Source organism: Panthera pardus, unplaced genomic scaffold (genome assembly GCF_024362965.1).
Source record: "Panthera pardus isolate Hobbes unplaced genomic scaffold, ASM2436296v1 HiC_scaffold_22, whole genome shotgun sequence".
Lineage (NCBI taxonomy): Eukaryota > Metazoa > Chordata > Mammalia > Carnivora > Felidae > Panthera > Panthera pardus.
Genome location: NW_026526788.1, coordinates 9971217 through 9986916, shown reverse-complemented (window position 1 = coordinate 9986916; position 15700 = coordinate 9971217). Strand labels below are relative to the sequence as shown.

The 15700-nt window shown below is 43.4% G+C and overlaps 1 protein-coding gene across 4 annotated transcripts in view; it reads right to left on the bottom strand.

Moving 5' to 3' along the window:
• The window catches only part of CHRM3 (cholinergic receptor muscarinic 3), a 521929-nt gene that overhangs the window by 281772 nt on the left and 224457 nt on the right, over positions 1-15700 (bottom strand). For 3 of the 4 annotated variants that reach the window (XM_053910137.1, XM_019418888.2, XM_019418889.2), the window contains exon 3: positions 7159-7221. The exons of the other annotated variant lie outside the window; for it this stretch is intronic. The gene's annotated coding sequence lies outside the window, so the exon portion shown is untranslated. The remainder of the gene's footprint in view (positions 1-7158; positions 7222-15700) is intronic. 4 annotated transcript variants of the gene reach the window in all.

The window sequence follows — 15700 nt, the reverse complement described above, 5'->3', positions numbered from 1 at the left end:
ATCTCATGGTTCTTGAGTTTGCGCCTGGCATCGGGCTCACTGCTGACAGTGTGGAGCCTGCTTGGGATTCTTGCCTGCTTTGGAATCTCCCTCTCCCTCTCTCTCTCTCTCTCTCACCCTGCCCCTCCCTTGCTCATACTCATTCTCTCTCTCTCTCTTAAAAATAAATAAACATTAAAAAAAATTTTAAAGTGGGATTCCGTGATATATTTTGATGATCTGATCAATTGTTGGGTAGCATTTTATTTCTTTTGTATATGGCGTAACACCTATATTTACTTCCCAAATGTTTCTTTTCTAATGTTTATTTATTTTTGAGACAGAGGGTGACAGAGTGTGAGCAGGGAGGGGCAGAGAGAGAGGGAGACACAGGATCTGAAGTAGGCTCCAGGCTCTGAGCTGTTAGCACAGAACCCGATGCAGGGTTCGAACTCACAAACCGTGAGATCATGACCTGAGCCGAAATTGGACACTTAACCAACTGAGCCACCCAAGTGCCCCCAAATGTTTCTTTTTTTTTTTTGTTTTCTTTTGTTCCTAATTTGGATTTTCTTTTCTCTTTGGTTCAAAGGTTCCTCTGAGAACTTAATCATTTTTTTATGCACTGCTTTTATTTGGGTCACTTCTGAAAACTTTGTAATCCAATTTCATATAATGAGGTATAATCTTGCTAGAGAACTATTAGATTTACCATTTCCCCCTAATGTGCCTTTTTGAGCCTGATTGTAGGACTTCCCACAAGCTGGGTGAAGTGCCCCAGGGTGTAAGATAGGCGCATATGCCCTCAAGGACCTGTGTGGTGGAGGGGGGGGGGCAATCCCCAGGGGCAGGTGTGCCTGAGCCCGGTCTGGTGCTGAGCTCTCCCTGGCTGCAAGCATGCTGGGGACACCTGGCCTTGCAACACTCTGAGCACAGCCAAGGTGGGTTCTGACACCTGGACATCAAGTTCAGTACCCAGCCCCTGAGTGGGCTGCTGCCCACGTGGACAAGGGGCTGGGAGCTGATGGAGGGACAACTGGTGACACAGGTTGCCAAGGGACATGATATAGAATTGGGCTGGAAGGTCCTGGGGGTAAGGACAGCTGTCTGTGGCAGGCCCATGTCTCTGTGTTCACCCAAAGCAGATACTTCTGTCCAGTACTGCCCTGCAACCCAAACAGTAGGACCCTGGCCTTGACCTTGTGCATCACCGTCTTGCTCCTCAGAGTTTAGTCAGTATCAGCATCAGCCTCACCTGGGAGCATATCAGAAACGCCAAAGCTCGGGCCCACCTCAGCCCTTCTGAATCAGAATCTGTATTTTAACAGGTGCGTCCACGTTAGTGTTGGAGAAGTGCTGTATCTGTGTCCAACTCTGGACTTCCTCTGGCCATGACCCTCTGCATGGGAATTGCCCACAGGGAGTTGGGTTTCTTCTAGACCAGGCTTCATCTCTGCAGGTCCCTAGAATCTCTCACCAAAGGTCTGCTCACTTCTAGGGCTTACGTGGTGGCTTCACCAGATGCATCCTTAGGTGCCGCTGGGACCCCATGGCTGGCCAAGGGACAGCTGTGACACAGTGGGAAGGGGCGTGTTAGACTTTCACAGGGAGTGTCTACATGAATGGTCCCAGAGCAAGGCCCCTGGAAAGACAGGGAAGAGCCAGGGACGGGAAGGGGGTGGGCCCTGGGCCTCCAACTGCACTTTTTCTCCTGGTTCCACAGATAAACTCAAGCCCACTTTGGCCCATTTATGACTGACATGCCCTTTTAGTGGGGTCCAAACTATGTGCAGGGTGATGGCTATAAAAGAATATATGTTTTATACAAACTTAATATACTTGATACTAAAAAGTTAGGTTGGATTCCATAATCATTTGCCTTACCTTAAGAAACTTCAACATAACATTCATCAGTGAAAGAAAGTAATAGCTGTTAGATACTTCAAACACAATGTCAGTTACAGGAAACCCTTGAATGGCTATAAACTAGGTTTCAAATTTTTTATCACCTACTTATTCTTACAAAGCATCACACAGACAGTGGCTGTCAAGATTTTAGACAGATACTGATCAAGAATTAGAGGGGCGCCTGGGTGGCGCAGTCGGTTAAGCGTCCGACTTCAGCCAGGTCATGATCTCGCGGTCCGTGAGTTCGAGCCCCGCGTCAGGCTCTGGGCTGATGGCTCGGAGCCTGGAGCCTGTTTCCGATTCTGTGTCTCCCTCTCTCTCTGCCCCTCCCCCGTTCATGCTCTGTCTCTCTCTGTCCCAAAAATAAAAATTAAAAAAAAAAAAAAAAAAAAAAAAAAAAGAATTAGAGGTCACTGTTTCTAACATGATACCTGATAAAGAAAAGCTGCATGTAAATTTACACTTCTCATGAAAAAGATTTAAAATGATTTTATTTGAAAATTCGATATAAATTCAATAGTTAGTATTATCCCCAATACTTTTTATTTTCTCTTCTTTCAAGTACTAAGAATATATATTGAATTCTTTTTCTGTAAAATTCCATAGAGATGCTCTCAAATCTTGTCTAATTCACCCAAGTACCATACGAACATTATGTATGCCTAATAAAGTAAAGAAAGGTGAGAAACACGTGTCTAACTAGCCAGAGCTGACTGAGAAAAGATAAGGTTCCCAGAACAGGCGAGGTGAAGAAAGATACTCCCTCATATTACACACAATATGTCTTTGGATCACAAATGTCTATTATTCCTGACTTTTATTAGAAATACATCCTTTAATAAAGTAGATTTCCTTCCTTTGTACAATTTGAAAAAAGCCAGATATTTTTTCCCCTCAACAGATCAGCTTCAGAATTTTTTTTAACGTTTTCCTAACATATAATTATCATCTTCCAAAGACCCAAAAGTGTTGTCAATGTGACTGAAATCAGAATGTAAATATTTTATAAACAGCTGTCAAATCTCAATTGGCAGAAAACAAAAAGCCCCCGAATTGCTGTAATCGACCCACGAGGCTACATCATTTAATTGACAGATAAGACATTTTTCTAGTTTCCATTTTCCCATCAGCATTTTAATACGTTACCACGGTATGCCATCCTGGAGAGTCACTGTGACAATTTACTTGAAGATGGAATAAATTCTGAAATGCTCTCAGGGAGATGCCTAGCGCAGTAACCGAATTCTGCTTCATGGAACATTCTTCACACTCAGTGTATTTGGAATGGCTGTTACTAACACGGACTAAATATTGGCATCAAGGGAATGTTATCCTGCCCATTTAAAAAAAAAGGCAAAATGCTCTTAGCAGTTCAATAATTTATTATTTCATTCTTTTGGGCCTTCATTCAACAAACAGTTCTGATCGTCCACATGTCAGGCTTAGCTAATAAATCTTTGTAAGATCCAAAGAACTGGCCTCCGCCACCCATCACCACAGATCAGAAATACTGCTCGTAAAAATACCTGAAGCGATCCCTCCCAAAGATTTACTGTTCTTTCCTTGTGCCCTGCTGTCTGTCCCTCTCCCCAGAATTTTTTTTTCATCTTTACTTTTATTTCTTTTTCCCTTCCTTCCTAAGCAATAGACTCTTCGGGGACATCTGTAAGCACTGCTTAATTTGGGGGGGGATATTTGATCTACGGCATTTTCTGCCTCTACATTCATTCATTCACTAAATATTTACTAAGCTTCTTGCAGGGACCAGGCATCCTTGTAGGCACTGTGGGCTTTGGCAAGGAAGGAACAGATAAGGCCCTGCCCTCACCGAGCTTAGATCACACTATGGCAAGAGATAATAAACCATAATCAAGCAGGGCTGAATTCTTCACGTCTGGCCTAAATCCCTTATTTTTCATGTCTCTCCTAGATCCCTTAAGTTCTATGCATACATAGATATCATACATGGGTATTTTTGTATGCTTTACAAAATAAAATTTCTAGTTTTTAAAAGGAATTCAATTTGGGTACCTGGGCTGGCGCTCATATCCAGAGAGTGGTCAGGGAAGGCTGAAGCAGCTGAGATCCGAATTGGAAGGACCAGGGACACACAATGCCAGCCAGGGGACTATACTGCCAGGGCCCCGGGGGTGTCGGGGGAAAGAACACAAAGAAACATTCAAGGAACAGTGAAAAGGACACTTGCTGGAGTTGGGAAGCAAGGAGTCAAGTACAGGTAGAAACCGGATCGTATGGGATGTATAGGTCATTGTTGTGCACTGGGGGTTTTGCTCTTAATGTAGAGGAAGGAGCTGAAGGGTTTGCAACAGGTCTCCAGCAGGAGAGTAATGAGATGTGCTCCGGGCTCCCCAGTCTCCTGGAAGCCAGGAGACCATTGGGAAGCTCACACCGTTGTCCAGGAAAGACAGAATGATGACCTAGGGCAGGGTCGTGACAGAAGAGACACAAAGAAATGAAGAGATTCCGCATCTATTTGAAAGAAAGGAAAGGAAAAGGGAAAGTACTGAGAAATCATAGCTTCCGTGGCCAAAAGGAAAGTTTGACTTTAGTAGATGCAGCGTTTCCCTGCCTTAGCAAAGGAGATCTGACAAAGAAAGCTATTATTTTACACGAAGAGAATATCAGAATATCTGACACCCTCCATTTACAAATAAAGAACAAAGGTCCAGAGAGGTGAGCTGGCGTTTTTCAAGCCTTGGAAGAGCTGGCTGTCACCTGCACTGCCCCTCTCGTATTTTCCAGCCCAGAGACTTTTCCATTATAAGCACCTCCTTCCCTGACTCAGCTCAGTACCTTATTCAATATCGTGCATGACTTTCTTTGGAAAGGAGTTCTTTATATAATTTATCTCTTACCTGCATTTTCCCCCGATCCCAACAAGTGCGAGTAAAGAAACAGAGATTGTTGGAAGGAGAACATTTAGTATTTGGACCATAGGTTAAAAGCTGAATTGTGGTGGCCTTATTGAGACCATGAGTTCTAAACTTTTACTGCCAAAAAAACCCCAAAAAAACAACAAAAAAAAACCCCACCTTGGAATTAATATTTCCTTCACTTGCTTTCACAGGCAATTCCAATCAAATCTGATCCCCCCAAATTAGAGTTTTTTCTCTTCTTCTTTTTTTTTTTTAATGTGGAATAGCCTAAGTTCACTTGGTTTTATAAGTGGATAATCCAGTGGAAATTCTGGCTTATCAAAGAGCAAGCATTCAAAGGGGTAATGAATTGGCGATGTTGCTGACTAGCCAGCAGATGTGAATACCGAAAGCACAGGCTCCTGGCATATACTGTTAGGATAGGCATCAGGGTAACAGAGGACAGGGAAGGGCACCGGAAGGTCCAGCTCAAACCTCGACCTTAACACTCAGTGTGTGAGTTTCCCCATCTGTAGATGGGGATAATAACACTTACCCTGACTGCACACTACTGCCAAGATTAAAGACAGGCATGTCTAGCACAACCCCCGGGTACGAACGCCTGTGAATCAGTGCTGTAAGAACTGGGCTCCGAGTGTCAAGAGATCTAGAGAATCAGGGATTTATCTGAGTCATCCCACAGGAGAGCTGATGGTAGGCTTACTGGAGGGCAAGAATGTCATCAAGGAGTCAAGTTCATTTTACCTTCCTGCTCTAACATCTCTGGCTGTGGCTTTCGTCCTTGGGATCTCAAGATGGGGGGGGGGGGGGGTTGTGCTGTGTATCAGGCATGTTCTTTCCTTTCTGTATTTTATGATGTTCTGAGATCTTAAAACCTTGCTGCTGAGGGAGAGCCTGCCTCTGTCAAGGCTAGCCAGTTCTTTTCATTTATTTTTATTTTCTATTTTTTTTTGGAAATAATTTATTGTCAAGTTAGCTAAGATACAGTGTATACAGTGTGCTCTTGGCTTCAGGAGTAGATTCCTAGGTTTCATCGCTTGCATACAACTCCCAGCGCTCATGCCAACAAGAGGGCTACCCAGGTCTTAGAGACAGCGAAGGGCGTGGCCCAGAGCACATCTTTCATGTGTAAACCAAGCAACCCTGGATCCACAGTCCCTGTTCTCCTCTAACTCACACACCAAGCCGGTGTTTCCTCAGCCCTAAGTCACCCAGCGGCCAGGGTGAGGCCCTTACACGGTCAGGCCCTTACAGCCCAGAGCCCCTCACACGGTTTTAACTGGCCAATCCTCAACCGTATGCCCCACCCTGCACAGCTGTTCCCACAGACACTCCCAGGAGAGACTGTTGACTCAGACTCTCTCCTCTTCCCGTCTTCTGCCTCTTGACCAAACCCGGTGCTTCCTGGTGGCACAGAGTGGCCCTTCTCTCAGCATATGTACGGAAGAAATTCTCCTTTCAATGGCGTTGACCTCTCCATGTCAACACTCAGTCACCTCCACAAATTAAAATCCGCGGCTACAAATGTTAGAACAGCTTTCCAGGTAAGAAGATGAAGTAGTAACAATATTCCCAAAATATTCTGCTCTTGAAGCTCTGATCTTTTAAGTCAAGAAGGGAATGAGTGCAGGAAGGGAATAAATTCAGGAAGAGAAGCCCTCCCTGGGGCCCACCATCCAGGGTCATTAGTGAGAACCAGGTTACGTGGCCTCGTAAAGGAGTCTGGGAACGTGACGGTATTTAAACAAGGTATTTCACTGCCTTTCAAAATACCAGGATGATGATGATGGTGATGATGACGATTTTTGGAAGGAAGAAGGGAGAAGGGATATTGACTAGGACAATAACACTGTCTGCTGAATAGAGAAGGGATTAACAATAACATTGAGAGGAAATGGAGCTTTTTCACAACGTTGCTCTGTCTTTATATTCACTATCAGATTTTGTATGGCATTTTATATAAGGTGATATCAATCAAGGGATAATATGTAAGCTTCTGTAAATTAGACAAGCTATAACATTTTATAGACGCTAAAAATTCAAACATTTGGCACTAATTTCCAGTAACCCCGTCTTGCTACACTTAAGAGACAAATGAGTATTTGAAAGAAAACAACATTTCATATTTTAACCGACATGCTTTCATTGTAATTTTGAATATTATGCGCAAAAAGCCAAAAAAAAGTATCTGTATTAAGACAAAAATCAAGCATGACTGTGTTACCTATGTTGAGATGCACAGAGAGCAATTATACATCATACTTGAAAACACCAACTTAGAAATTCCTATTCCTCATTAATCTGTTTCACTGATCAAGCCATACATCCTTTTTTTTTTTTAAACCAAAGAACTCAACCCAGAAAAAGATCTTACCTCATAGTACCTCAGTAGAAGTTCTGAATGTCATTTATTTGGCCTCTGAGCAGAACACAGTTGCTAGAAGAGAATTAAGAACATAAGGTTAACATAGAGCCCCGGGATGAAAAAAATCAATAGTTTAAACAAAAGATTTGAGGCAATGTATGAAAATTATGGAACTTTCTAGGGAATGTGATCCCAGTACTGAACCACCGCATATCACTGATGAGGATACAGGTGGTCAGAGAGTTAAGATCCCTGTCATTGGCAGTAGAAACACATCTACTGACTTTCTACAAAAGGATCTTTGTACAGTTCCACTCCTCATACCCATCGAAGCCCCCGTCAGAGTGAAGGGACACAAAGGGAGAAGAACAGAAAACAAAAGATATTGCACATCCCTTCATTTTACAAGTTAGTGATCATACCCTCCTTTGTTAGCAAAGGGTTAACAAATGGTACCCTCCTTTGTTAGCAAGTGGGTTAATACCATCCACCTTCCTCAGAAGCTTTGGTCGGCTACCTTCTCCAGACACGATGGACACGTATACACGCAGTTAACTCCTGCTTAGCCCCCTTTTCACATTGGGAGAGAGTCAAATCTTAACATCCCCCAACCCCGTTTCAGACACTGACATTCACATTTTTTTTTTAAAAGTATATTTATTTATTGTGAGACACAGAGAGAGTGCACGTGGGGGAGGGGCAGAGAGAAAGGGAGAGAGAGAATTCCAAGCAGGCTTCAAACTTTCAGTGCAGAGCCCGATGCGGGGCTCAAACTCACAAACCGTGAGATCATGACCTGGGCCGAAATCAAGAGTCAGACACTCAACTGACCGAGTCACTCAGGCACCCTTGACATTCATATATTTAAAGTGCATAGAGCCTGACATTTAGGCTAGAACCTTAGGAAAGCTTTTAGAAGGTCGACTAGAGAAAGAAAAAGAGACACCACGTTCCACGGGGAGAGAGTGAAGGAAGCGTGCTCCTGTGAAGGACGTCACGGACAACACGGGGTCGGGAGGGAACCATAAGTGCTATGGCAGAATTGGGGGTGGGGACTGACAAGATGTGGCCAGATTTTTAAAAGGAGAACCTTGCAGTTTCCTGAGAGGTGACAGTGAGGTCAGACCATAGGAGGGGAAGAGGCCGTGAGGTGAGAGGGTGAGGGTTCCCAGGGTGCGCAGGACGAGAGGAGCTCAGGGCAGCCTCCGAGAGTGTGGTCTGCAAGATAAGCCTGGAGACAGAAAGAAATACTTCATCCACAATGCAAAATAGATGCGTGTCTTGTGTGTATCTTTTGTTGAAAGTATCGACCTGCAGAAGATTGGGAAAAAGGAAAGGAAAAAGTCGCTGGTGCTGCCTCAGTCTGAGAAGCATTATCCTAGAGAACATTCCTCCTTTGCTGTCTCATTCTCCCCGAGGGCCTCTCACTCTGCTATTGCCTGCACTGGCGGAGCTCTCAATCAAGGGACCTCTCCCACTCTGGGAAGAGGGCCCCGGACCCCAGTGAAGCCTCACACGGTTCCTCTCCCTGCAGCCCCAGCAGAGGAGGGCATCCTCGGGAAGGAACAGCTGAAGCTGATCATCTCCCGAGAGCATGGGGAAACCGAGGCCGTGGCTGTGAGTGAACAGAGGTCACTTGAATCCAGGCTCTCTGGCCTTTTCCACCTATGGCCTTGCTTCTGGTAGATCCCAGCATCTCCTCAGGAAATAATACACGTATTATGGCACTTCAAGGGAATGTGCGGCAGCATTAACACTCCTGTTGTAACTAGAGAAGTGCTAGGAAAAGCATCAACTAGCATGTCAGTGGGAGGAGGCAGACTTTTCTGTCTCTGGTCTCTAACAAACCGGATGTTTTCTGCCAAGTGGGGCATGCCAGGGAGCCTAGACTTCATCTTTCACCAGTGATTCCTTATAGAATCTAGGGAACCCAAGGGCAAGTGCATCTCACTGAGGCCCGTGTCAGTCCTGTCACTGTAACCTGCCAAGTCCCCCACGCACAGTAATTGCTCCATACGTATTTGTCATATGGATTTTATCGTTCAAATGAACGGTTTTCCAGAACACAGTTGAAGTAGAAGTCCTAACATGCCTCTGTATTAGGATTATGATCACTTGAATATGTAAATACGTATCTCAATAAAATAAAATTAAGTCACACATTTAATGATAAAATAAACACTATCCAGTCATTCAAGTGTCTGCTAATAAAAATATCTCATTCACTACATGAATCAGAGAACAATAACTGAGACTGAATACCTCGAAGAATCTCTAAGTTTCTCTAGTGTTTGACTAGGCAAAGCACTCATTGTGAGAACCAGTGAGGGAACTGGCTTCTGTCATAACTTCAAATTACTTCTATTGCAAATTAACCGCACATGACATTCATTGAGGGTGAGCGTCAGCTCTCGGAGTGTAGATGACAGGCTCTACCAAATCCCAGTAGACACGGCTCAAAGGGTTATATGATGAAAATATGATTGGCGATTCCAGAGATTGTTGTCGTAGTCTTGCAGTAGGCCAAATAAAGAGAAACACAAAGCCAGACACAGAATAATAATTAAGGAACCACAGATGAGAAGATTCTTTCAACAGGCCAACAAAACATTACTTTTAGGATGTATAGAGAATAGGCCAACAAAACATTACTTTTAGGATGTGTACGCTCTTTTGTTAGTGTCTTTAATTGTTTCTTTGTGTCGTATCAGTGGGTATTTACAGAGGTAATGAGATAGCAACAAGGTGGCAGGTCTGGACTTTTAGTATAACCATCTGAACGGTCCCATTTCCTTCAATCTTTTCCAAAAACACATTATTTGCCTACTTTCTAATTATTGTGAGCATGCATATTGCTCTGATCTCCTGGGAGACACAGAACACTTGAGCAGATGTTTGCAATCTAAGTGAGTGATAACTGAACCCACAGCCATCTGATGTTTAAAATTTTTTTTAGTTTATTTATTTATTTTGAGAGAGCACGAGAGCAAGCAGGGGAGGGACAGAGAGAGGGAGACAGAGAGGATCCCAAGCAGGCTCCGTGCTGTGAGCACAGAGCCCGACGCGGGGCTCGAACTCATGAACTGTGAGATCATGACCTGAACCAAAATCAAAAGTCATATGCTTAACCGACTGAGCCACCCAGGTGCCCCACAGCCATCTGATTTAGACAGCATCATGCCTGCTCACAGCTCCGAAATAAATAAGCTTAATTAACTAATTTAACTTCTGGTATTCAGCTGAAATTAGATTCCAGCCTCTTCGGAAAGATCTAGAATATTCTCCTTTTTAATTTCATGATATAGCTTTAGTTTTTAACTTGCTTATCAAAGACCAAAATAACACGTGTTTTGACAAAGTTGTGTCTGACAGCCTGCTTTATGGGAATAGGATAAATATGGTTCTAAAAATGTATATATTATGCTAAGTCTGGTTTGCATTAAGTTCTTATCTAAACACAGGATTCACTAAGTATCTACATTCATTCAGATGTTGTGTTGGACCCTCACTAGTTCCTTTCAAAGTCTGTCTTCTCATTTTTGAGCCAGCCTATCCAGAAAAAGGAAAGACAGATAATTAAAACATGAAATTGTTCTTATGAATGAAATGATTCATTCTTTTGTTACTCTTCCCAATTTGCAGATGAGGCTCGGGGATCAAATCACTGTCTCAGAGTTGTCCTGTGAGTGGTGGGTAGAGCTGCTGTCCAAGCTTGGCTCCTTTGCATTTCCAGTCGCACATAGTTGTAGCGATAACCACAACAGCGACAAGTATCTACGGACGCTCACCATGTTGCAGGTGCCATTCTGAGCCCCCCCTTTTTTTTTAACGATTGTTTATTTTTGAGACAGAGAGAGACAGAGCATGAATGGGGGAGGGGCAGAGAGAGAGGGAGACACAGAATCGGAAGCAGGCTCCAGGCTCTGAGCCATCAGCCCAGAGCCCTACGCGGGGCTCGAACTCACGGACCGTGAGATCGTGATCGGAGCTGAAGTCAGACGCTTAACCGACTGAGCCACCCAGGCGCCCCCCGAGCCCTTTGTATACACCCGGTCATTTTAATCACCACAGCCCTAACTATTGTTGTCTACATTTCATAGATAAAGAAACAGCTACTTGTTTGCTCTGTGTTGGGGCACCACAGTTCCACAGGGATCATTGAGACCAAATTTGGCGTTGCTTCATCTTTTTCCATTTACCATTCCCCTTCTATGTCCTTTCCTTCTTATTTACTTCATCCAAGACATACAATTAACACCACTCTCGGTTTGAATGGGTAGAGGTGCAGCAGGTCCAGCAATATCCAAAACATTTTTGAGACGTTGCTTTGCCTGTGTTGACAGTCAATGGATCTTGATCCGGGCAGCACCGTGAGAATTTTTAGTGGATCCTGAGCCCTCTAAGATAGATAGGCTCTACTTTCATATTCCTGAGAACAGAACACTCTGGAAGGGGAGGGGCAGTAAGTGGGAATGGCATTTGGGAGCTGAAGAAAAGCTCCCACTTTGGGGGTTTGCTGTCCAGGAGAGTGTTGCCACACTGCAGTGTCTAAGGAGCCATTGCAAAGCCAAGATGGTGGGCAGTGGGCCCGCTTGATGGGGGACACAGTCTTAGAAGCCTTCAAGGCAGGTTCCGTACTCATCATCAGGATGGGAGCAGACTCGGTGGCTCATCTGAGCTGACAAGACCTCAGCCAGTGGCTGGGAACACGGGCAAGGTTTAGTAGTCTGGAGCGAGTGCCCTGGTCATAGTGAAGCAGATCCCTGGGTCCCTAGCCTTCAGAGGTGTGTTGAATTGGGGGGTGGGGCATCTATTTTAAATAAGAATGAGAAGAGCAAACCAGGACTTGAGGATGATGAACTGTAAACACTGGCGCTACCAAGGCCCACCCTGGACCTCTTGGAGGTCACAGGATTCTCAGAAGCTGCCAACTGGAGAGGACGAGTCTGCTTCTTTACTACTCGGGACCTGGGCACGGCTGAGTCTTGGTGGCTGGCAGTGGTCAATTCTCACGGCTCCCGGAGCCTGAGGTCAGTAGGAGTGGCTACTGAGATTCTTATAAAGTCTCATTACACCCAGAGTTCTGGAAATTTGAGGCAGCATCAGCAGACAATTGAATGAAGAGAATTTCAGTTTTGGTAGAAAGCGGTAATGGGAGAAGAAAACTCTCCTACGTTCGTGGAAAAGGACCGCCTGCCAGTCCAATTTTCGCAGACCTAATCTCATACCGTTGAGATAAAGGTTGGAGGCTAGATTCGACTAGACGTACAAAACAGTGTGAAGGGTATTACTCAGACTTTACAATTTCGCCTTTCTCCGTCTGTACACAGAAAAGTAACAAAAAGGAGCTTCACCAATAATATTAACGCCTGTTGGCTGGCTCTTTCTGTAATTAGATGTGATTCTTGTGTACTTCTTTGTTTCTATAAATTAGAAGAAAATGTCTTTCATATAAACTAACTAGTGTTTCTACGGGGCCCACGAAATGGCTAGAATGTAATAGGCTAACCAGTGCTTTCCCCAGAAGCTATTTTAAAAGCAAAAGAAATAATTCTAAAGAGGCATCATTTCAAATATCACTTTCAAAAAAGATGTACGTACGTATCTCACATATTATGTTCAATATAAAGACATTTTAACAATGTAATGAAATAATTCATGACCTTCTAAAATTGGACCCTGTAGATTATACCTGCTGGCTGTGGCAAGCTGTTAAATGTCAGTTCAATTTGTTTCTTTTACTAAAAGACACAAAAAACTTAGAAGGGAGAAACTTAGCATAATGTAAAATATACACAAATTTTGTATCCCGTGGTAGCCTATGTTTGTTTTTCTCCCTGTTATGGATGAATTTTGTCCCCCTGAAATTCATATGTTGAAGCCCTAAGCCCCAGGTGTGACTGCATTTGGGATGAAGTCTTTAAAGGGGTAATTAAGGTTAAGTAATAAGGTTAAATAATAAGGGGGGGCCCTAATCCAATAGGATTGGTGTTGAGATAAGAAGAGAAAGAGATACCTCAGCTTGACTGTTCTTCTCTTGCTCACTCTCTTTCTGCTTAGGTACAGAGAACACAGCATGTAAGGACACAGTGAGAAAGCCCGGTCAACAAACCAAGGAGAAAGGCCTCACCAGAAACAAGTTCTTCTGGCCTCTTGACTACAGACCCTCAGCCTCCAGAACTGTGAGAGCAGGGGCTCCTGGGTGGCTCAGTCAGCTGAGCATCTGGCTTCGACTCAGGTCATGATCTCACAGTTCGTGAGTTCAAGCCCTGCATCAGGCCCTGTGCTGACAGCTCAGAGCCTGGATCCTGCTTCAGATTCTGTGTCTCCTTCTCTCTCTATGCCCCTCTTCCACTCATGCTCGCTCTCTCTCTCTCTTTCAAAAATAAACATTAAAAGATTTTTTAAAAAGAATAAAAAATAAAACACCCCATCTGGGATATGTCATTACAGCAGCTTGAATAGACTGATACACTTCCATTCAGGTCTCCAGTGAGCAAAAACCTACTGGAGATTATGTCTGGCTTCACCGGTAGTTTTGGCTTTAATTTTTCTTTACAATCATCGAATTCGAGAACTCTGAAGCTAACAAGAATTAAAGGACAATTTAGAGCGAAACTTCCCAGTTTTGAATTTTGTCCTTTGGTCACAAGTGGTGGATTTAAAATGAAATTTGAACTTTATGTGGAGTATGTATGATGACAAAACGAAATATCTTCCTCTGCTAGCATCTTTCAGGAGAAGGATAAAAAAAGAAAGTTTAAACATCAGTTCCTTTTGTAACATAATTAATTTGAAGCCAATGCACCACATTGAATATTATGTGTGGCCTATATCTGAATTAAAGAGTGAAAGAGTCATTTATCACATGTGATTCATGATTATTTTCATCTGTTTTTTAAAATATTTATTTATTTTTGGGAGAGTGCAAGCTGGGGAGACGCAGAGAGAGGGGGACAGAGGATCAGAAGGGGACTCTGTGCTGACAAGCTGACAGCAGTAAGATGGATGTGGGGCTTGAACTCACGAACCATGAGATCATGACCTGAGTCAAAGTCAGAGGCTCAACCAAGTGAGCCACCAGGTGCCCCTCAACATAGTTCTAAAACTTGTGAGTTAGGTTGGTCGAAAAGTAGTTAATCTGTATTGCTGGTAGAAATGAGGTGGGAAGGGGGCTCCTGGGTGGCTCAGTCAGTTAAGCGTCTGACTTCGGCTCCAGTCATGATCTCACGGTTCGTGAGTTTGAGCCCCGCATCGGGCTCTGTGCTGACAGCTCAGAGCCTGGAGCCTGCTTCGGATTCTGTGTCTCCCTCTCTCTCTGCCCCTCCCCTGTTCATGCTCTGTCTTTCTCTGTCTCAAAAATAAATAAAACATTAAAAAAAAAAAGAAATGAGGTGGGAAGGAAAAAGAGCCATGGGTTTGTACATTTCCACTTTTCCTTTTATACAGAAAAACTATTATTTTCCACCTTTTTTTTTTATTCGAGAGAGAGGGAGAGTGACGAGCAAGAAAAGGGGGCAGAGGGAGCGGGAAAGAGAATCCCAGGTAGGTTCCATGCTCAGTGTAGAGTCCGAGGCAAAGCTCGATCCCATGACCCTGGGATCATGACCTGAGCTAAAATCAAGAGTCAGATGCTCAACTGACTGAGACACACAGGCGCCCCAGTTTTCCGCCTTTGCATCCCCATTGGATATAGAGGTATTTATGAGTCGAGACATGTATTTATGGATAAGCCTAGGACAATAAGCTAGCTATAATTCCAAGGAGTCTATGGAAATTGAGTGGGAAGAATAAGGTGGGGGCAGAAGGTAGTTTTGTTCACCTGGGTTCCACCATTAACTTTTTGTTCTGGAGCCTTCATCTCGGTCAGCCCAAATCCCAGGCAACCTAACCTCTTAGAAACAGGATTCAGTGGCCACTCATGCACAATAATACATAACAAAATGTTGTCTATTTTGTATTTATAAAGTCATAAAGCTCATTTAATAAACCAAAATATACTAGTTACATAAAGAGAAAAAAAAATCAATAAATTTGTCTTTTCCTCATTTTCACTCCCAAATTCAATCCCTTGAATTTACTAGTTTGATGTTTATTGTTCCCGGTGTCTTGTCTTGTCATTCTGTACTATTACCCTAACATTCATGTTACAAAGCATATGCTGTTCTCAGTAATATTCCTCATCAGTGGGTCTAGGTCTGACTCATGCTTTGTAAGAGCTGGTGAACCCACCTCGGCACAAAGTGCCATAATTTATTCAATCCTTTTACTGTTCATGGGATTAGGATTGTTTCCTTTTTTTCTATTAAAGCAATTTAGCAATAACCATCATTGTGCATAGTATGTTCATTTTGGTAGTTATATCTTCTTAAAGCTATAATTTGTGGATCATACGGTCTTCACGTTTTATGTTGAAGTCAATCATGCCAGTTACTTATCAAAAAGGTTGTAGCAGTTTTGTTTCCCGTTTCCCATAATTGTGTATTTATCTCTCTCTATCTTTCGATCAATCAGTAAATCTATCTTATTTTTGGCAAGAAAATCAGTGTTC